The sequence below is a fragment of the Symphalangus syndactylus genome, chromosome 14 (genome assembly GCF_028878055.3).
Source record: "Symphalangus syndactylus isolate Jambi chromosome 14, NHGRI_mSymSyn1-v2.1_pri, whole genome shotgun sequence".
In the NCBI taxonomy this organism is placed as follows: Eukaryota; Metazoa; Chordata; class Mammalia; order Primates; family Hylobatidae; genus Symphalangus; species Symphalangus syndactylus.
Window position 1 is genome coordinate 68,214,414 of NC_072436.2, and position 21,942 is coordinate 68,236,355.

Below are 21,942 nucleotides of genomic sequence, written 5' to 3' on the forward strand. Positions count from 1 at the left end.
TTTTCTATTTCTCTTTGCCCTTGGAGTAACGTGTCCAATAGGTCATTTTCTAAGCTTGGAGAAAACCAGGATTCAGAATATTTCAAACCATTTAATCTCCTCTTGTGTATTAGTGGCCTAATATTACTGCCCTATTCTCCAGCTGCCATGTGCCTGCAAGCATAAATCAATACTGACTATGCTGGTAAGCAACCAGTGTTACTGAAGGGATTATGCACTTTGATTTGCCAAGAGGCTGCCTGCTCTAGTAAGGAGAGGAACCTTCTCAGTTCATTTTGGTTCAGCTCAAGAATCCAAGGGAAGTAAATTAGCTCTTCTAGACATCACTTTTTGTTTCTGTAAAATGTGAGTAGGAATCCTTTCTTCTCAGAAATATTCAGAATGATTAATATAGCATTTGTCCTTTAAGCTCTATCATCAACTGACATCTGTTAAGCACTTCTATATGGCTATTTTACCTTGAAAGGTTTATAGTGCCCTTGAAGGGGAGGCAAAATACACCTATAAAAAGATAAGCCACAGTGCAAAGTGGTGTATTATAAATACCAAAAAAGCAGTACAAATAGTGGGAAGAAAAGGTGATGGCAGAGGCTGCATTGGTATGGAAAGGCTACCAAGACACCAAGGACCTTCACTGTGCAGCAAAGGGGCAGACAAGGGTGGCACCACATGAAAGAGGCAGCATATTCAAAGGACTGTGGCTGAGAAAGAGGTCTAGAATAAAGGAAGTTATAAACGGGAACGTCCCATACACCTATGAAGTCCCATACACCTATTCTTATGTTTCACTCAGTTTCTAGACAGCATCATCTAGAAGCTAGATTTACCAATTCTGCCTGAATTTCTTTTTTTTTTTAACTTTTATTTTAGGTTCAGGGATACATGTGCAGGGTTGTTATATAGGTAAATCGCATGTCACAGAGGTTTGCTGTGTAGATTATTTGTCACCCAGATAATAAACAAAGTCCCAATAGGTAGTTTTTCAATCCTTTCCCTCCTCCCAGCCTCCACCTTCAAGTAGGCCCTGGTGTCTGTTCTGCCCTTCTTTGTGTCCGTGTGTACTTGATATTTAGCTCCTAAGTGAGCTAAATAAGTGAAAACATGCAGTATTTGGTTTGCTGTTCCTGTGTTAGTTCACTTAGCATTAATGGCTTCCAGCTCCATCCATGTTTCTGAAAAGGACATGATCTCATTCTTTTTTATGGCTACATAGTATTCCATGGTGTATATGTACCACATTTTCTTTATCCAGTCTACTGTTGATGGGCATTTAGGTTGATTCCATGTCTTTGTTATTGTGAATAGTGCTGCATTGAGCATACACATGCTTGCATCTTTATGATAGGATGATTTCTATTCCTTTGGGTATATACTCAGTAGTAGGATTGCTGGCTCAAATGATACTTCTGCTTTAAGTTCTTTGAGAAATCGCCACATGCTTTCCACAATGGCTGAACTAATTTACATTCCCACCAGCAGTGTATAAGCATTTCCTTTTCTCTACAATCTTGCCAACATCTGTTTTTTTTTTTTGTTTTTTTTATTTTTTGATAATAACCTTTCTGACTGGTATGAGATGGTGTCTCATGATTTTGATTTGCATTTCTCTAATGATTTTACATGTTTCCATATGCTTGTTGGCTGCATGTGTATCTACTTTTGAAAAGTGTCTGTTCATGTCCTTTGCCCACATTTTAATGAGCTTGTTTGTTTTTTGCTTAATTTATGTTCCTTATAGATTCTGGATAATAGACCTTTGTCAGATGCATAGTTTGCAAATATTCTCTCCCATTCTAGGTTGTCTGTTTACTCTGTTGATAGTTTCTTTTTCTGTGCAGAAGCTCTTTAGTTTAATTTGGTACCATTTGTTAATTTTTGTTTTTGTTGTAGTTGCTTTTGGTGTTTTCATAATAAAATCTTTGCCGGGGCCTATGTCCAGAAGTATTGTCTAGGTTATCTTCCAGGGTTTTTATAGTTTTATATTTTACATTTAATTCTTTAATCCATCTTGAGTTGAATTTTGTACATAAAGTCAAGAAGGAGGCCAGGCGAGGTGCCTCACGCCTGTAATCCCTGCACTTTGGGAGGCCGAGGCGGGTGGATCACGAGGTCAGGAGTTCAAGACCAGCCTGGCCAAGATGGTGAAACCCGTCTCTACTAAAAATACAAAAAATTAGCCGGCATGGTGGCACGTGCCTGTAATCCCAGCTACTCAGGAGGCTGAGGCAGAGAATTGCTTAAACCTGGGGGACGGAGGTTGCAGTGAGCTGAGATCGCACCACTGCACCCCCGCCTGGGCATCAGCATGAGACTCCGTCTAAAAAAAAAGAGGCGGTCCAGCTTCAATCTTCTGCATAAGGGAAGCCAGGACTGCTGGGCCGGATACTCTAGCAGGCATTGCCCACCTGGCTACCAGTGTCCAGTGGATGGAGCACACGCCCTACCATCCAAGTGCGTCCTGGGACAACAGAAGGCCGCAGCCTCCAGTTGAGTTCACCCAGAAGTGGGACTGCTGGACTGGAAGCTCTAGCAGGCATTGCCCACCTGGCTACTAGTGGTGGGGGTAGGTAGGGGCATACACCCTGCCATAGGGTGCTTCTTGGAACAGCAGGAAACTGCGGCTGCCAGCCAAAGTCGTACTGAAGCAGGACTGATAGGCCAGAAGCTGGAGTGAAGCCGCATTTAGTGAGGGTGTGGAATAATCTTAGTGCTCCCAGGTGCCACAACTGTGTCCTCTGTTGAGGCTGTGGCACTGGTTCTGGTCTGCTGTAGGACCTAAGGCTTGTACAGGTCCCCCTGGACTCAAGAGTTGCCCCCACAGAATATCCAGCTGGCTCTCTGCCTCAGTCTAGAAGCACAGTGGGGGTTTGCAAGGAGGGTGAGAGGGATTCTCCCATTCCCATTCTTGCTCAAGTTCCTGTGGAGAGTGTGAATCCCCTAGGTGGCTGTCCCTCACTCCCCTTTTCCCATGATGGAGAGGTTTTCCTGGCTCCCCACAGAGCCCAGACAGGCTGGGGCCCAGTATTGAATACTTCAATACTCACATCAAATCCTAATTCCTACAGCTAGCTTTAATAGTTCTTTGCTCTGAATTCTAGTAGCACTGAGAGTCTATATCTAACAATTGCACACTTAAATTTATTTTATCCTATATGTAAATCTTATTTAAAAGCTATTGTAAGCTTTTCACACAACCTATTTCCTCTTTTCCTTAGTACCTAACAAGAAGAATTTTTTAAAACCTCATTTAAATATATGGACCAGGTCGTTAGTTAAAGTGTTAGAATGCAGGGGATCTGTTGTTATGTATTTATGACCCTCACTGCTGGCATCTCATGTTAGTATAAGAGACTGTAGAATAGAGGTGAAATAAATTCTTATCTTCATTTGACACAAAAAGGAATTGCATTGCAAAAAGATAGTGATATGCCTTCTTTTGAGAAGTGTCGGTTCATATCCTTTGCCCACTTTTTGATGGGGTTGTTTTTTTCTTGTAAATTTGTTTGAGTTCATTGTAGATTCTGGATATTAGCCCTTTGTCAGATGCATTTATGCAGCCAAAAAACACATGAAAAAATGCTCATCATCACTGGCCATCAGAGAAATGCAAATCCAAACCACAATGAGATACCATCTCACACCAGTTAGAATGGCGATCATTAAAAGGTCAGGAAACAGCAGGTGCTGGAGAGGACGTAGAGAAATAGAAATACTTTTATGCTGTTGGTGGGACTGTAAACTAGTTCAACCATTGTGGAAGTCAGTGTGGCGATTCCTCAGGGATCTAGAACTAGAAATACCATTTGACCCAACCATCCCATTACTGAGCATATACCCAAAGGATTATAAATCAAGCTGCTATAAAGACACATGCACACATATGTTTATTGCGGCACTATTCACAATAGCAAAGACTTGGAACCAACCCCAATGTCCATCAGTGATAGACTGGATTAAGAAAATGTGGCACATATACACCATGGAATACTATGCAGCCATAAAAAATGATGAGTTCATGTCCTTTGTAGGGACATGGATGAAGCTGGAAACCATCATTCTCAGCAAACTATCACAAGGACAAAAAACCAAACACCACATGTTCTCACTCATAGGTGGGAATTGAACAATGAGAAGACATGGACACAGGAAGGGGAACATCACACACCGGGGACTGTTGTGGGGTGAGGGGAGAGGGGAGGGAAAGCATTAGGAGATATACCTAATGCTAAATAATGAGTTAATGGGTGCAGCACACCAACATGGCACATGTATACATATGTAACAAACCTGCACGTTGTGCACATGTACCCTAAAACTTAAAGTATAATAAAAGAAAAGATAGTGATATGCCTTTAAATACTTAAAGACATCATTCAGAAGTTAGACCTCCCAAATTCAATCTTGTCTTTCTACTAGTTATTCCCTTTCCAAAGCTACTTTGTTATCAAATAATTTTTTCTAACTTAGTTCATATTTCTCAAAGTACGTTCAACAGAACTGTAGTTCCACAGCATGCTAATAAGTGTCCCACAGTGAAGGAGTTCCATAGTAAATAAATTTGGGACAGGCGGAGTTAAATTTTAGTGAGTTTCTTTATAGCAGGACTTCTCAGAACCCTTAATATGGCACTGACCGTAGTTAATCAAACTTACTAGTTGCAGAACCCTTTTTTTTCCCACAGAGACTCTGTGAATGTACTTTGGGAAATAGTGCTGTTCCATTCCTCCCCCTCCTTACTCACCTCATTTTTCCTGCTTTGTCTGTTCCTTCTTTGGTTTTCTAGCTAGGTAACATTGTACAGTAAAGTGATCTTGCCTTTTTAAGATGCTTTGAGATGGGAATACCTGTCAGAAAGAATCCCCTGTTGCAATTATATCCAGTACCACAAACACGGCCAAAGCTTCCCTAACAGTGTAAATTTTAAGGCAACTTATTAGGTAGCACGTGGTATCCATTTGAACATAGGCAACTTTTCTAAAAAATATTTTGAGTTAATATGCTATCATTTACCGATTTGAATCTTTATTGGGAATTCAGGTTATTTCTTCTTTTTGCTCTTGCAGGTGACTCTATAATAAACATTTTCATCCAGTATTAACTATGAATATAACTATAATAGAATGGAAATTGAATAGATATTTGCATCTGTGGATTGTCTCTCTCTTCTTCCTTTTATGGGATGCTCTAGAGCCTTCACTGGGGAGCTCCCTGCCTGTCTTCCTCTGATAATACCTGGCTTCTTTCAGGTCTGGAAAGAGATGTCTTGCTTATTGTTATAAACATAAATTGTTGCACTGAACTTGTCCTGTTGTCATAAAGAGTGTAGCTTTAAAGCAAATGGTAACATGACCCTGCTTTGCTCAATTTCAGGCAACTTGAATTTTCTAACTCGTAATCTCTGCCTGTTTCTCCTTGCTTCGTAATCTTCGTAAACGCTCCCATCACTGTCAAGAGTTAGATCTTCTTAACGATGTCTCCCTGTTTCAAATGTAGTATGTCCTGAACTCCATGTGTTACTTTTTCTCCTCTTCTACCTGCTTTACCATTTTTCTCTTTTCCTCCTCCCCATTAAAGACATCACTACTCAGTCACTCAAACTAAGAAACCTAAGCTTTATTTGAAACAAATTTACAAGAAAAAAAACAAACAACTCCATCAAAAAGTGGGTGAAGGATATGAACAGACACTTCTCAAAGGAAGACATTTATGCAGCCAAAAGACACATGAAGAAATGCTCATCATTACTGGCCTCAGAGAAATGCAAATCAAAACCACAATGAGATACCATCCCACACCAATTAGAATAGCGATCATTAAAAAGTCAGGAAACAACAGGTGCTGGAGAGGATGTGGAGAAATAGGAACACCTTTACACTGTTGGTGGGACTGTAAACTGGTTCAACCATTGTGGAAGTCAGTGTGGCGATTCCTCGGAGATCTAGAACTAGAAATACCATTTGACCCAGCCATCCCATTACTGGATATATACCGAAAGGATTATAAATCATGCTGCTATAAAGACACATGCACATGTATGTTTACTGTGGCACTATTCACAATAGCAAACACTTGGAACCAAGCCAAATGTCCAATAATGATAGACTGGATTAAGAAAATGTGGCACATATACACCATGGAATACTATGCAGCCATAAAAAATGATGAGTTCATGTCCTTTGTAGGGACATGGATGAAACTGGAAACCATCATTCTCAGCAAACTATCTCAAGGACAAAAAACCAAACACTGCATGTTCTCACTCATAGGTGGGAATTGAACAATGAGAACACATGGACACAGGAAGGGGAACATTACACACCGGGGCCTGTTGTGGGGTGAGGGGAGAGGAGAGGGATAGCATTAGGAGATATACCTAATGTTAAATGACGAGTTAATGGGTACAGCACACCAACATGGCACATGTATACATATGTAACTAACCTGCACGTTGTGTACATGTACCCTAAAACTTAAAGTATAATAAAAAAAAAAAAGAAACCTGAGATTTATTCTTGATTCTTCCTTTTCTCCCATTTTACTCATTTCCCTGGACATAGGGTGCATTATCAAGTGATGTCAACTCCATGCCCTACCATACCTCATCATCCCCATAACTTAGACACTTTTGATCACTTCCCTTTGCCTAAATGACCAAAATCAAACATTCTTCTCCTGGATAAAATCCGACCTTCCTGACTCCAATCTACTTCAATAGCCTTTTCTACTTTTTCTCTCTCATCTATTCTTCAATCATACCTTCCCCCAAATTCCTTGCCATTTCATATCATTTTATCTTTGCAATTACTGTTCCTCCATCATCAATACTCTTCTTGGCCTGGTGAATACCATTAGGAAGCCACGTTAGTTGTGTAACACTAAAATAAAGCTATCACCTCCTTAGTTTTGTTTTTAACACTACAAAGTTGTTTTGCTAAGTTGAGTAAAATTATAAACATCTTAGGGAAAGAATCTTGTTAAAAACAAGACATATAGATTTAAGTTATTTATTTATAATTTTATTTCAGTGATTAAAAGAATGTGGTATTTATTAAGGTTTGCTTTATAGCATCTTTGTGGCCAATATTTGTAAATGCTCCATGGATGCTTGAAAGAATGTGTATTCTCTAGTAAATGAATGCAATGTTGCATACCCAGTGGATAAAACATACCAGTTGTGCTCTTCAAATCTACTACATTTTTACTAATTTTTTAAAATCTTCTTTTATCCATTACTGAAAGAAGAGTGTTAAAATCTCCCTCTGTGATTATGGTGTATCAATTTACCCTTATAATAGTTTCAGTTTTTACTTTGTGTAGTTGTGTGTTTTGAGACTATGTTATTGGTTACGTACAAGTTTAGAAATGTTATGTCTTCTTGGTGAATTATTCTTTTATCAGTGTGTAGTGACCCTTTTTATTCCTATTAATGCTTTTTCACTTGATAGCTTTTACTGGACCAGTTTTCCTTTTCAGTATTTGCTCAGTATGTGTTTTTCCATTGCTTGACTTTGAACTTTCTGTATCCTCATATTTTAAATTTATCTCTTATAGGCAGCATATAGTTGGATTTGCTTATTAATACAATCTGAGAACCTCTATCTTTTAACTGATGAATTTAGATCATTGCTGTCATATTTTCCTTTTTAACATCTTATTGTGCTATTTATCCTACCTTTTATTTACTTCTCTTGTTTTGTTTTTATCTTTTATTTTTTATATTTTGGTTTTAAAATGTTAGCATTACAGCTATGAATGTATGGAATGCAGATATAATTCTTTTGGTTTTATATAGTGGCTGTCAGTTCCATTGCTTCCTACCTATCTAACAAATTTACAGACAATTTGCTTCTGGTTAAGAGGGCAGAGTCCCAAGTCTTAAAACACTTGTTTTTGCTTTTGACATTATTTAATTGACTGATAGAGATGTCAAATATATATAATAATCACCACTTGGCTGTTCACATACTGTACCCTGAAAACAAATTCACTGATGTGCCAGGTCTACTGACTTAATGAGCAAAGTTAGTCCCTTCATAAGTGCTGCCAGAATGAGAGTGCTTTGGTGATGACATTATGACCTAGTCAAAGTGAACATAAAACCTAAATTCACACTTTTTCTTTAAAACGTGACAACCTAAGTAAACCTAGATTTTTTAAAGGGAATGGCAGGGAAAATGGAATAATGAAACAACTTACACATTAAGAGTACAACTTTACTTTCCAGCAACACCAAACTGCCCTGTAGTTCCTTGCGTGGATGGTGCTATTTTCTTCCTTCATGTCTTTCCTTCTACTGCCTCCTCCCCTGCTGGGATAGCCTTGTCTTTTTCCCTCTGCTTTTTTAAATAAACTTTTGGGGGAATAATTTTAGATTTACAGAAAAGTTGCAAAGACAGTATTTGAGAGTGCCTGTGTGCCCTTACTCAGTTTCTCCTAATGTTAACATCTGGTTTTTATTACAGTGAAACATTTGTCACAACAAGAAATTAACAATGATACATTACTATTAACTAAACTGTAGACTTTATTTGAATTTCACTAGTTTTTCTTCTAATGCCGTTTTTCTGTTTTAAGACCCAGTTGAGGATACCTCGTTGCATTCAATCATCATATCTTCTTAGTCTCCCTGTCTTCTATTTGATTGTTTTTTAAATCCCCTTTCCCCTCTTTTCCCAGCAAATGGTTGTTTTACATTCTCTTTCTATTCTTTTAAAAGGGGTTTTACATTCGATTTCTAGTCTTTTAGAAGTTACCAAGACACTGTTTCTTACGGTGTGGAGAGAGAGTAACATACGCGGTTTTTGCTGTAGTACTATAAATGGATACAACTTCTGAGAAGGGAATTTAATGTGCATGTCTTTTGATCCAGCAGCTCCACTCCAGGGACTCAGTCCTACAGATTTATATACTTACATGCATTTACCAAATTATTCACTGTGTCATTTTCTATAGTTGTTTAATAAGATACTAATAAAGAGGTGTTTTATATATGGATAAGAAATAATGCCCAATATATAGTTAAATGAATGGGGATAGGGGGTGAAAAATGTAAAACTGTATTTTATTTTAGTATGCCATGATAAAAAGGTTTCCTTATCATCTCCCTATACCAGGGGGTAGATTTGTTTTCTGGCCTACCCTTTCACCAAGGTTCAGCTCTTGAAGAGCCCTGTCTTCACACAGAAGTCTCAGTTCTAACCTCGCTCCATAGACAAGTCTAAGTAATTGTCTCACAGTATCCATGTAGGCTTGTAAACCCAAGCCTCAGATCCTCTCTGTCCTCTAGGACCACTAAAGGAATTTTCATGTCACTATCTCATTCCAATAACGACTTTTTAATTCAATGTCAAATGTGTCAACAATTCTTTCACCTAGAAATATGAAAATTTAATAAAGAATAATGTCTGCAAAGAACTTAGCCCAATACCTGACACATCAACTGCTCAGTAAGGATTAATTTGTCATTGTTGTTTTGTTATAATTTTCTGACTGTTGTTAGACTTGTTAATATTTATATTGCCATTTCTCAAACTTTCTTATACTTCTTTTAATGAACATAAAAATATGATATCCTATATAGTATTATTTCAAATTATAAAATAAAGCAGTTTTATGTCTAAAATAAAATAGGCTGGGTGCGGTGGCTCATGCCTATAATCCCAGCACTTTGGGAGGCCACAGTGGGTGCATCACTTCAGCCCAGGAGTTTGAGACCAACCTGGACAACATGGCAAAACCCCATCTCTACTAAAAAAAATATATATATATGTATGTGTATTTATATATATATATATACATACACACACACACACACACAGAAATATATATATACACAGACATATATATACACATATATACACATCTATGTATATATACACATAGATGTATATACATATACTTACATATACATATATGTATATATACATATACTTACATATACATATATATGTATATATACACACTTACATATACACATATATGTATATACACACACACACACACACACACAGATTAGCTGGACATGGAAGCATGCATCTGTAGTCCCAGCTACTTGGGAGACTGAGGTGGGAGGATCGCTTGAGCACAGGAGGTTGAGGCTGCAGTGAGTGGAGATTGCACCACTGCACTCCAGCCTGGGCAACAGAGTGAGACCTTGTCTCAAATAAATAAGAGCAGTGATAATTCTCAATATGCTTTTTGAAACTACACATATATTTATTTGTTCCTTCCTCCTTTTCTCCCCAAGAAGATTCTGATGTACATCCTTCCAATGAAAGAATACTTGTACCCTACTTGAAATCCATTTATTTAGTATGTTTCCAATTTTGTACTGTTGATTTTATTTTTAAATTTTTTCCTGAGAATTGAGTAGTATGTATCTTCGTACATATAGCATTTTTAGTCTAGTAGATTATTCCCTTCAGGTAAATGTTTATGAGTGAAATCATTGTGGTAGAGGGTAGAAATATTTTTGTGATTCACAAGAGATAAGGTAATATTTCTTTCAAAATGATTTGACATCGTGCTATTTGCAGTGGAGGAGTATACTGATTTTACCAAAACTTTGCAGAGGAGTTAATATTTTTAATTTATTTGCTAATTATTAGGTGTAAAATAGCAACTTCTCATTGCTTTGTTGTCTATTTCCCTGATTACTAGCAAATGCAAACTAGATGTTTATATAACATACATTTCTAATACCTTTTATTAATTTAATGCATACTGGCCAGGCATAAATCTCAAAAATCCTCTTTTAGGTGCTGAAAAGAATTTGGAGCTTAAAAAAACCAAAATAGGAGAGAAATTAAACAGAAAGTGGCTGTGTTTATAAACAAGCAGTCTTGAAACATAAGACCACTGTGATAATTGGAATAGTCTGTATTCCAAAATGTCCTGCTTAATAGATGCCAAGTTCACCAACTAGCTGGGAAAAGACAGAGCAGTGTGTTTACCCCTAAGGTGGTCAGACAAGGCAAATCTGAATTGCTAGGCTCCACAATTACTCTCTACCCAAAAACTTATGCCCCAGTCCATCTGAGTGTTTGCATTAGGGATTCTGTCCTTCTGAAGTGTTACAGGACTCTTGCTTTAAAACAAACAAACAAACAAAAAACAGGCTTTCACTAGGTCTGAGAACCTTCTGTCTTTATAAATGTATTTAATAATAAATCAGAAACACATGTTCTTTTTCCAAACACCATTTTAATTCAAAAAAGCCCTTTTCATTAGATGATATATACACAAAGGCTACAGATTACAAAGGCAAAATTTTTAATTTTAAACTATACAAGGATGCTTGGGGAAAAATCTTAACAGGATAGTAATCAGAGATGCTAACCCTTCTGGCTTGCTCTGTTTGCAATCTACCATTCATCAGGAATATTGTCTAGGGAGAGCCTGAAATGGTTTCATAATTTGTAACCACAAAGGGATAACTCAGACTTTTATCTTTTATAAACTGCACTCATAACTTGGTGGTTTACTCACTTTCCCAAAGTCTAAGTGTATATGGTCCGATTTAAAACAAGCCGAATGAGTCTTTGTGTTTTGTTGTTTTGTTTTTCCACTGTATTTTCTGAGTAGTGGTCTCTCAGTGACTGTTAGCTATTGAAATCAGTTAACCCTCATACCTTCATCTGCCTGTTGGGCTCTTTCTACATTTTCAATGAATTAGAGCAGAGCCTGGCGACCAAGGAACAGGCAGCTGTGGTTTTTGGCATGGGATGGAGGCAGGGGTATAGATCAGAGAAGATGAATCTCAGACATACTGAACACAGATGCTATTGCTGCTACACATTTTCAGTGCTAGTGACTCACATATATAACCACTAATCTGTGAAGAGAGAGTGAGTATATTGCAAACCCTCACATGAAAGTACCTCCTCAGTGCCTTAGCCGTCAGCCTCACCTTGTTGCTTTAGTTACTGAAGGATAATGAATACGTGAGATGCCTAGCAAGAGAGTTCCCTCTGCCCAGTTAGGGTTCATAGTAGCTTGTAAGAAGTTATTTGAAATGCTAGGGATGTGTTAAATGAGATACACAGCTCATTGTGCAATAATAATAACATTTTCCACAAAAATGACCCATGTAGCCCACCAGCTGCATGACCTATCTCCAAAACAGCCCAGTACTAGATATTTCCTGAGGAAGATACTTGTACCCCATAAGGACACAATTATGAAACACTGTATGTATCATAAGAAGAAAGGTTATGTGCTCTCTCCAGCTGATAATCAGCTTGGCTTCTAGTCCAGGGCATTTTATTTGTTTTTGAGATTATCCATAACTAGATACAGTGACACTCAAATACACAACAAAGTTTTTGTAGTTTAAAATGATTAAGAAGCTTCTTGAATAAACTGTCCCTTGCCTTTGGCTCTGCCTATAAAAATATAATCATTATATACTTGTTCTTATGGTCTACACAAAAAACATTTCCCCCCATACTTTAAGGCCCACCTTTCCTGTAGAAAGCCTTTTGTGATCAATTGTGGACACACAGCCAACCCTTTGAACTTTTCCACACATTGCATTTTCCTAGAGCAGTGTAGAGTGGCAGTCATAGTATTCCCTATATCTTCTAGGACTTACTATTCAAGTACCTAGAACATGCCAGGTAGTGGGATCCAGCAAAAAAAAAGAACAGAAGTTGTACATGTTTAAAAGAGTCCCCATCTTCCCTGGCTATTCCATTAGTGAATTCTCCATGAAGCTCTTACTGACTTATCATGGTGAGTTCACTGGCCATTTCTCAATACTTCTGGATCTCTGCTCAGTCATCTTTCACCTTTTCCTTCATCTCCCTTGCCTTTACCCAGTTTCATCTCTTCATCTTGATGCTCTTAATTGGCTGGGTAATTCGTAAGAGTTTCCCCAAACCAAAGAGAAGACAGATAAAAGAATTTAGTCACAGAGTATTTATGATTTTCAGATATAATGTCAATCAAATAGAACATGATTTTAAATATCTTCTGGGCCCAAACCCTGAGCTGAGTATAGTGACAATTCAGAAGAAATTAGTTCTACCCTTGGGTAATTTTAAAGTTAATTATTCTTAGAGGATTATTCATTCATTCACTTATTCACCATGTGTTTGCTAAACATCTGTTATGTCCCAGGCACTTGAGATACATCAATGAACAAAACAGGCTGAGATTCCTGACCTCATGGAGTTTACAGTTTAGGGTGGACGAGTAAGGAAATAGATAAATAATAAGCATAAATAATAGATTCTTTAGTTGTAGTTGTAAATAAGTACTGTGGAAGGAATTAGAAAGCAGAAGAAAGGAAAGGGATTGGAGAGTATGGGGATTTGGGAGGACAGGTTGCCGTATTAAATACTGTAGTCAGAGTAGGCCTGATTGAGGTGAGAGATGACAGTGCCTTGAGGGAGAAGAAATAGGCGGATATCTGAGAGAATAGCTTTGCAGGCAGTGGGAGAGCCATGGTTTATCATTTAAAATTTACTGGCATTTTTAAATTTAGTAACTAACGTAGATTCCTTTAGTCTTATTTTTCACAATTAGAAACTCATTGTACCAACTGAATGTCAATCCTGGCTTAAAGTGGCTTTCATTTGAGGCAGATTTTTGACAGAAGCCATTGTCTTTGTTTTACAGATTGGAAAAGTAAGTCACAGAAAAGAAATGGGAACTAACTAGGGTGTGGGAGAAGGATGAAGAGAAGTTGACTAATGGGTACAAATATATGGTTTGATAGAAGAAATAAGACCTAGTGTTCAACAGATCAGTAGAGTGACTATGGCTTACAATAATCTATTGTACGTTTCAAAATAGCTAGAGAGAATAACTTGAATGTTTCTAGCACACAGAAAAGACAAATATTTAAGGTGATGGATATCCTAAGTAAACTGATTTGGTGTTTACAAAGTATGTGAATGTATTAAATTATCACCTGTACCCCTAAACTATGTACACCTGTTATACCTCAATAAAAAAATTAATAAGGAAAGAAATGTCTTTAGAGTCACAAAACTGAACAACATTACCCAGGGTACAATGTTTGAGGTTAGTACAGCAGTAGTGTGTTGTGCACAGTTTGTCTTCATCGGTCCTTAGAGATTTTTTTTCTTATAAAGTAAATTGATTTCAGATATTTTCTTTGACATGACGTTGTCACCAATTTCCCTATGCAGTATAATAAGCTTGTTATAAAACAAGTTAAGTGAATTTCATTGAAGGGATGAAATATATAGCCTGAAGATCTGAAATACAAGCCTAGATCACTTTTTAGTGGCCAGAACCACACTGTACTTTCTTTGAATGCCCTGCAAATTATTAGGGATGTTTTCTTGGAGGTCAGAGTGCCCATCTGGAAGGTTTCTAGGGCTAATGATAGGAGTCTGCTTGTGATCATCTCTGCTGCCCCCAGGGGGCATGAGGAGGCAGCCCTCCTTCCTGTATTTTCTAGTTGCCTTGGCCAGATTCTAGAGAGCAACACATCTGCTTGGGCTCAACTGGGGGAGGGGCAGCAGAGCTAGGACTTGCAAGTAGCAGGGCCAGCACCTAGAAGCAATTAAGAAAGAATGGAGTATAGTCCTTAAACGAGCTCAATCCACTTTCTTCAGGCCCTGGAAAATACGAATGCCAGCAGATAAATTCACCTAATTTCCATCTATGGATACCTAGTGGAGCCTTAACATTAAAAGCTTATTAAAACATGTATGTAGTATTTGAAATTCCCAAATCCCTTTACAATTGTTTATTGGCTACTTAATCTCTGCAGCTTTCCTGAGAAGTAAGTTGGTACTTTCATCCCCATTTTGGAGATTAGACACAAAAAGGTTAAGTGACTTACCCGAGGCTGTACCGTGAGTCAGGTCCCCAGTAACTTCATGGTACATGGACCTGTCTTCAACTGTGTCTCCACTAGCACGAATCACTTAACCAATCTGAGCCTTAATTTTTCATAAATACATGGGATACTAATGATCTTTGTACTACCAATTACAAAAAAAGATTGTGAAAATAAAATGAGGCAAACTGAAAGTGCTATAATGATAGTTATAATTAGGTAATGGATTAAGGCAGAATGAGGCTGTAGCCTCATTGTTTCATATTTAGGGAGTGCTACTTGTTTGAGGCCAGAGCAGAAAAAAATGAAAAGAGAAAACCTATGGCTGACCCTCTAACAACACTAATTCCTTACTCCTCCTGTTTGACTTAGCTTAGTTTAGATAGAGTAGGGAAGAGAAGGAAAACAAAGAATAATAAACTAAATATTTAAAGAGTGAGGAATGCTAGGAGGAGAAAAAATGAAAGAGGTAAAATTGTGAGTCTTCAAGACTAGAATGACAATACTATAAACTGCTAATCTTGACATAAGACTTATTGTATGAACTCAAGCAGTATTGCAGCATGGAGAGAGGGGCTTAAAATTTGAGAGCAGAGAAGTCTTTAGTAACTGTCCAAACCATTGGTCTGTGTCCCAGATCTGGTAATGATCATTCAAGATCATATAGTCCTGCCCCCTTCCCACTCCTCCTTCCCCCTTGCTCCCTCTTGCCACTGTCTGAGCCAAGCTTTAGAAAATGAGACCAGTAGGCCGGGCGCAGTGGCTCACGCTTGTAATCCCAGCACTTTGGGAGGCCGAGGCGGGCGGATCACGAGGTCAGGAGATCGGGACCACGGTGAAACCCCGACTCTACTAAAAAATACAAAAAATTAGCCGGGCATGGTGGCGGGCGCCTGTAGTCCCAGCTACTCGGAAAGGCTGAGGCAGGAGAATGGCGTGAACCCGGGAGGCGGAGCTTGCAGTGAGCCGAGATTGTGCCACTGCACTCCAGCCTGGGTGACAGAGCGAGACTCCGTCTCAAAAAAAAAAAAAAAAAAAAAAAAGAAAATGAGACCAGTAATGGTTATGAGTGTTCACACACGGCTAGGCACCTGATGATTGCAATCGATGTTCCCTTCAGCCTTCTCTTCTCTGGTCTTAGGAATCCCAGACCAATCCTTTATTTCAGTATTATCACTATGGAATGCCAGTGCCTCTTGTCGCCCATAGAAAGCAAGGCCCCCTGATACAAACAACCACAGGTACAATTAAGTTACTAAGACATTGGTTGTTATTTTCATTCTCTCCATTTTTTTCCTTCATTCCTTTTTTTTTTTTTTTTTTAAGAAATAGCATATTGGCTGGGCGTGGTGGCTCACACCTGTAATCCCAGCACTTTGGGAGGCCAAGGTGGGCAGATCACGAGTTTCATCATGGCCAACGAGATGAAACCCCGTCTCTACTAAAAATACAAAAATTAGTTGGACATGGTGGCACGTGCCTGTAATCCTAGCTACTCAGGAGGCTGAGGCAGGAGAATTGCTTGAACCAGGGAATCGGAGGTTGCAGTGAGCCGAGAGCACCACTGCACTCCAGCCTGGCGACAGAGCGAGACTCCCTCTCAAAAAACAAACAAAAAAAGAAATGGCATATTAAGAGTAGAGCTGACGGATCAAGGCAATATAAAAACTGGAGCAAGCAATGAGGGATAAATGCAAAGAAGAGGTTCCGGGAACAAATGAAAACTTAGCAATGTAAGGAACAGTGTCAGAAGACAGTGAAGAAATAAATCATTACTAATCAGGTTAAGTTGGTTCATTAAAGTGATTAGTAATTGTTATAAATACATACATATACATATGCACACATGCACACACACACATATTATGTTCTGGGACCCTTATTGAGTGGCCTCTTTATTCTAGGTTGAGTCTCTAGAAATTAAGACAGGATCAAAGAATTCATGAATATGCATAAATGCTAAACTGTAAATGACTTTATGCTGAGGATTAAAGTTTTCTAGCTACTAGAATAGGAAGCAACCTGAAAAATTCACCTTGCTGATGACTTGAACACTAAGTTGCCACTTTGCAGCCTTACTGTGCACATCCACAGATGCATTTATGAGGTATAGTTGACAAAAGGCAAGTATGTAAATTGTTTTCCTCTGAGTGGGCACCGGCAAAACCTCCTCCCTTCATCTCCCCTAATAGCATGCATTCTCCTTTTTCCAAAGAGCCCTTCAGTGATCTGGAACAAGTTACTTAACCTCTGTGGCCTTATTCTTTTCATCTGTAAAGTGGGTTTACCAATAAACCCTGCCACCTTTAATTATCTTGTTTGAATATAATTAAAATAATGTATAAAAATGCTTAGCATAGTGTCCGGCACATAATGACCATATTAGTGCTATTACTTACTAAATGCTTATATGCTAAGTCCTGTCCAAGTTGAGGCACAAAGAAAATAAAGCATAATCAAGGAGACTTCAAGATGCTCATCATCTTTTCAATTCCTGGAAGTTCCTAACTAAAAGTGCCAGATATCAGTCCTTTGAAGCAGACCCCAAGAAGGAAGCCCTCAGTCATCCATATTCATGCTGTGATTGTCTTTTATCATTTTCCCTGACCTCCACTCTTATGTCTGGCCCTCTGAAGGCAAATTCATCCTCTCCTACCTTGAATAAGGAGGGCCCCTGTTTTGTGAGACCGTGTCTTGGCCATTAGACCAGAAGCTCCCCAATGGGGGAGTTTTTCTTTCTTACTTTGTTGGCAGTTACTTGGCACATAATGAGTCTTGCACACAGTGAGCGCTCTGAATGTACCTTTTTTTAAATACTAGCTCCTTTTTGTAGCTGAGGGACTCTGTGTAGCAGAGGTAGTTAATACCCTGATTCTGTGCCACTGAGTTTAGAAGTTTGACTTGGGTATCTGTGCTCTACCAACTCAGAATATCCTGTTTCTTGACCCTCCTTTTTCAAGTAAAATGGAGAGAAAGTAGCTAAGAGGGAGGGATTGTGAGGTTCTGGTACCAGAATTGCATGATGTTTTTTAACCTCCAACTTCTTCTGACCTGTGAATATTGGTATTATCAGGGCTGGTCTGCAATGGGAAAGTAAAGAATAATAGTGGTATTCTATGGGAAACACACAATGTAAACCTTTAGTTCACAAAATTGAGCTACAAAATAGGAGAGGGGAGAATACCTTGGTTCAGGCTACCTTCTTCTCTTACCTTGGTTACTATACTTTTTTTTTTTTTTTAGATATGGAGTTGCCCAGGCTGGATGGAGTGCAGTGGTGTGATCTCAGCTCACTGCAACCTCCACCTCCCAGGTTCAAGCAATTCTCCTGCCTCAGCCTCCCAAGTAGCTCTCCCTCCCCTTGCACCCCTGCCCCCAACAGGCCCCGGTGTGTTTTGTTCCCCTCCCTGTGTCCATGTGTTCTCATTGTTCAGGTCCCACTTATGAATGAGAACATGTGGTGTTTGGTTTTCTGTTCCTATGTTAGTTTGCTGAGAATGATGGCTTCCAGCTTCACCCATGTCCCTGCAAAGGACATGATCTCATTCCTTTTTATGACTGCATAGTATTCCATGGTATATATGTACCACATTTTCTTTATCCAGTTTATCACTGATGGGCATTTGGGTTGGTTCCATGTCTTTGCTATTGGAATAGTGCTGCAATAAACATGTGTGCATGTGTCTTTATAAAAGAATGATTTATATTGCTTTGGGTATATACTCAGTAATGGGATTACTGGGTCAAATGGTATTTCTGGTTCTAGATCCTTAACGAATGGTCACACTGTCTTCCACAATGGTTGAACTAATTTACATTCCCACCAACAGTGTAAAAGCGTTCCTATTTCTCCACATCCTCTCCAGCATCTGTTATTTTGACTTTTTAATAATTGCCATGCTGACTGGTATGAGATGGTATATCATTGTGGTTTTAATAGGCATTTCTCGAATGATCAGTGATGTTGAACTTTTTTTCATGTTTGTCGGACGCATAAATGTCTTCTTTTGAGAAGTGTCTATTCATGTCCTTTGCCCAAAAAGTAGACATTCTTGTTTTAAGTCTTCCCTTTGTGCTTCATCTCACAGTGTCTCTACCCCAGAAGTTTAGTGTTGGCATTGATTATTCATTGCTTGCTAGCTTGGTTTTGAGGCGTAAAAGTGTTCATATTTTCCATTCTCAGTGATCCTTTTCCTACCTAAGCAGTAAGGGACCTCTAAGGATCTGGATCCAGTTCCTTTTTCTGTCTTTCTTCCATAGATAAAAGGGTTTTTTGTTTGGGTTTGTTTTTTATTCCATTCACCACAGCTGCACTGGGTCTTCCCTTGTGCCCTGAAGGCAATAGGATTTGCTGCCCTTTCTTTCCTCAGCAGCCTACAGCTTTTGCAATGGAGAAAGGATAGAAGCACCTAAGGCTGAGCTTTGTTCCTTTCCTGCAGTGACTACTATACATCTCCTCAAGACCTCCAGAAGGAGGCCTTTTCTGGTCTCCCCTGTTTCCAATCTCTTATGAACAACCAAGTCTATAAGGAAGTCTCCTAATGGGTGCAAATTTCTCATGTATATTGATCCCAAAGGTTCTGTACTCATGGTACACAGTCAGCTTTTAGTTGTTAACAATTTTAGCTGGCTTCTTTCAGCTTGCTTGGCACCCGGCATCTGTCCCAGGTAAGCAAAAGCTCATGTCCCCTGTCTGTTGAAGGTGCCTGTCTTTCTTTAGATTTCAGTCTAGTTGGTTCTGCAACCAACTTCCTATGAAGTTTTTACTCTGATTTCCTTGGTCATTTGAGGGTGATGATCGTAACGATTTCTTTCTTGGAAGTTAGGTTTGGGTAATAAGCTTTGTGTGGAGTAAGGGAGTGAGACAGTTTGGTGAGATACTGTGAAGGAGAAGATCCATCTGCTTTGGCCTTTTGGTTACTGGGTGATGCTAGAGTGATAAATTAAAGAGATGCCATGAAACTTGTGCCTAGTCCAGGGCAATCCCAGAATGAAACATAATTTCTCCTCCGTAACATCCTACCTCAAAGGAGAACCATGAAACAGTAAGACTTACTGATTTGGATATCCATCCCTTCTTCTGGTGTTCAGCCTGCCAAGAGAAGTGTCCCTTAAGTAGGCAAGTGGAAAGATGGGATTATTTGGCCCTCTCACCATTCAGCAAGAGAAGAGATGTGATGTCCCCATGAGTAGCTCTTGCTACCCATTTCCAATATAAGCCAGACTCTTATGATTAATGAGAGAGGGCATTCACTTGTGCTTTTGAAAGATGGATCATTGTGAAAAAGCCCAACCCTCTTTGCTGCATTTCCTCCCTAAAAGCAGTCAGTCTTGACAGAAACTATGCAAGTCATCCTGTCTCCCATTAACAATGACCTCAACTGTTTGTTTTAAAGAGTTCACAACCCCAAAGCAAAATTTTTGCATGCAAAAACATAGTATCAACCTTTTGGAAAAGCTTCTCCTGAGTTCTCAGCTTTTGTTGCTGTTCATAAAATCAAATTAATCTTTTTATGGTAGGTGGGAATCTCCCATCAATGGCATTGATCTGGTCTTAAAGAAAGAAGCCTGCAAGTGGCCATCTCCTCACATACCTGATTCATTCTAACTGCAGATCAACTGATAAGTGGAAAGTATGGGCAGCACAAAGGAAATAGAAGAAATGATTCCACAGAAACGTGGTAGATTGGCTGGGGAATCCTAGCCAAAAGAGACACTGAAAAAGGGGCTTGGGTTACCACAATCATGTGTGATAATAAGTAATTTTTTTTTTTTTTTGAGACAAGTCTCACTCAGTCACCCAGGCCAGAGTGCAGTGGCGCAATCTCGGCTCACTGCAAGCTCCGCCTCCCAGGTTCACGCCATTCTCCCGCCTCAGCCTCCCTAACAGCTGGGACTACAGGCGCCCACCACCATGCCCAGCTAATTTTGTTTTTGTATTTTTAGTAGAGATGGGGTTTCACCATGTTAGCCAAGATGGTCTCAGTCTCCTAACCTCATGATCCGCCCACCTCAGCTTCCCAAAGTGCTGGGATTACAGGCGTGAGCCACCGTGCAGGGCCAATAAGAAGTAATCTTAAGGGAGGATACTTAGCACATCCTGTGCTCCAGGCACCAGTCACAGTTTTCAATAATATCAGATGACAATATGAACAGAAATGATGTATTCTGGACTTTAGTTTTCCACAGCAGGAATGGGCTTTATGGGGTGGTGGGCAGAACAGCATCAGTGGAGCACCTTCTTAAACAAGAAGAGTTTCTGTTCCAAGAGCTACCAGCCTACAGAGGAAAAACCAATTTTCCCTTGTTTTAGTCCATTCGGGCTGCTATAACAAAATACCATAAACTGGGCAGCCTGGAAACAACAGAAATTTACTTCTCACAGTTGTGAGAAGTCCAGGATCAAGGCATATTCGGTGTCCGGTGAGGGTACACTTTCTGGCATGGAAACTTCTTGCTGTGTCCTTGCATGATGGAAGGGGTAAGAGGTTTCTCTCAGGTCTCTTTTATGGGGCCACTAATTCCATTGATGAGGGTTCTGCCCTCATGACCTAATCACCTCTCAAAGGTCCCATGTCCTAATACTATCACCTTGGAGCTAGGATTTCATCATAAGCATTCTGGGGAGATGCACTCATTTAGATCATAGCACACCTTGAAGGCTCCCTATCAGGAAGTCCCATCCTGAAGTTCTAACAAGCGTCACTATAGAGATTCTAAGGCAATTCATTCCTCCATTTTCTCCATGTCCAATGGATTGTTAAATCCAGAAAGGTGAAGTTGATACCACAAATTGCCTAAGTTTACAAAACAGATGGCTTTCTCTCCTTTTCCTAGAATTTCTCTAGAAGGATTATTTCCACCTGTTTATTTTTTATTACATTAACAAGATAACCCCAAACTTAGTGACTTTAAGTAACAACTATTTTATTTGTTCATTATTCTGTGGATCAGGAATTTGGCCAGGGCTCAGCTGGGCAGTTTTACATGCTATTAGCTAGCATCTCTCATGAGGTTGCAATCGGATGGTTGTTGGGGCTTAAATACCAGGATGGCTTCACTCACAAGTCTGGTGCCTTGGCAGGGTTGCCTGGGAGGCTGAGACCTCTCCTTACCTCTCCAGATGG

At 39.3% G+C, this 21,942-nt stretch overlaps 1 protein-coding gene across 6 annotated transcripts in view; it reads left to right on the forward strand.

Annotated features, from left to right (window-relative positions):
* EXOC6B (exocyst complex component 6B) overlaps positions 1-21,942 on the forward strand; it is a 676,922-nt gene that overhangs the window by 619,903 nt on the left and 35,077 nt on the right. The gene's annotated exons all lie outside the window — the stretch shown is intronic.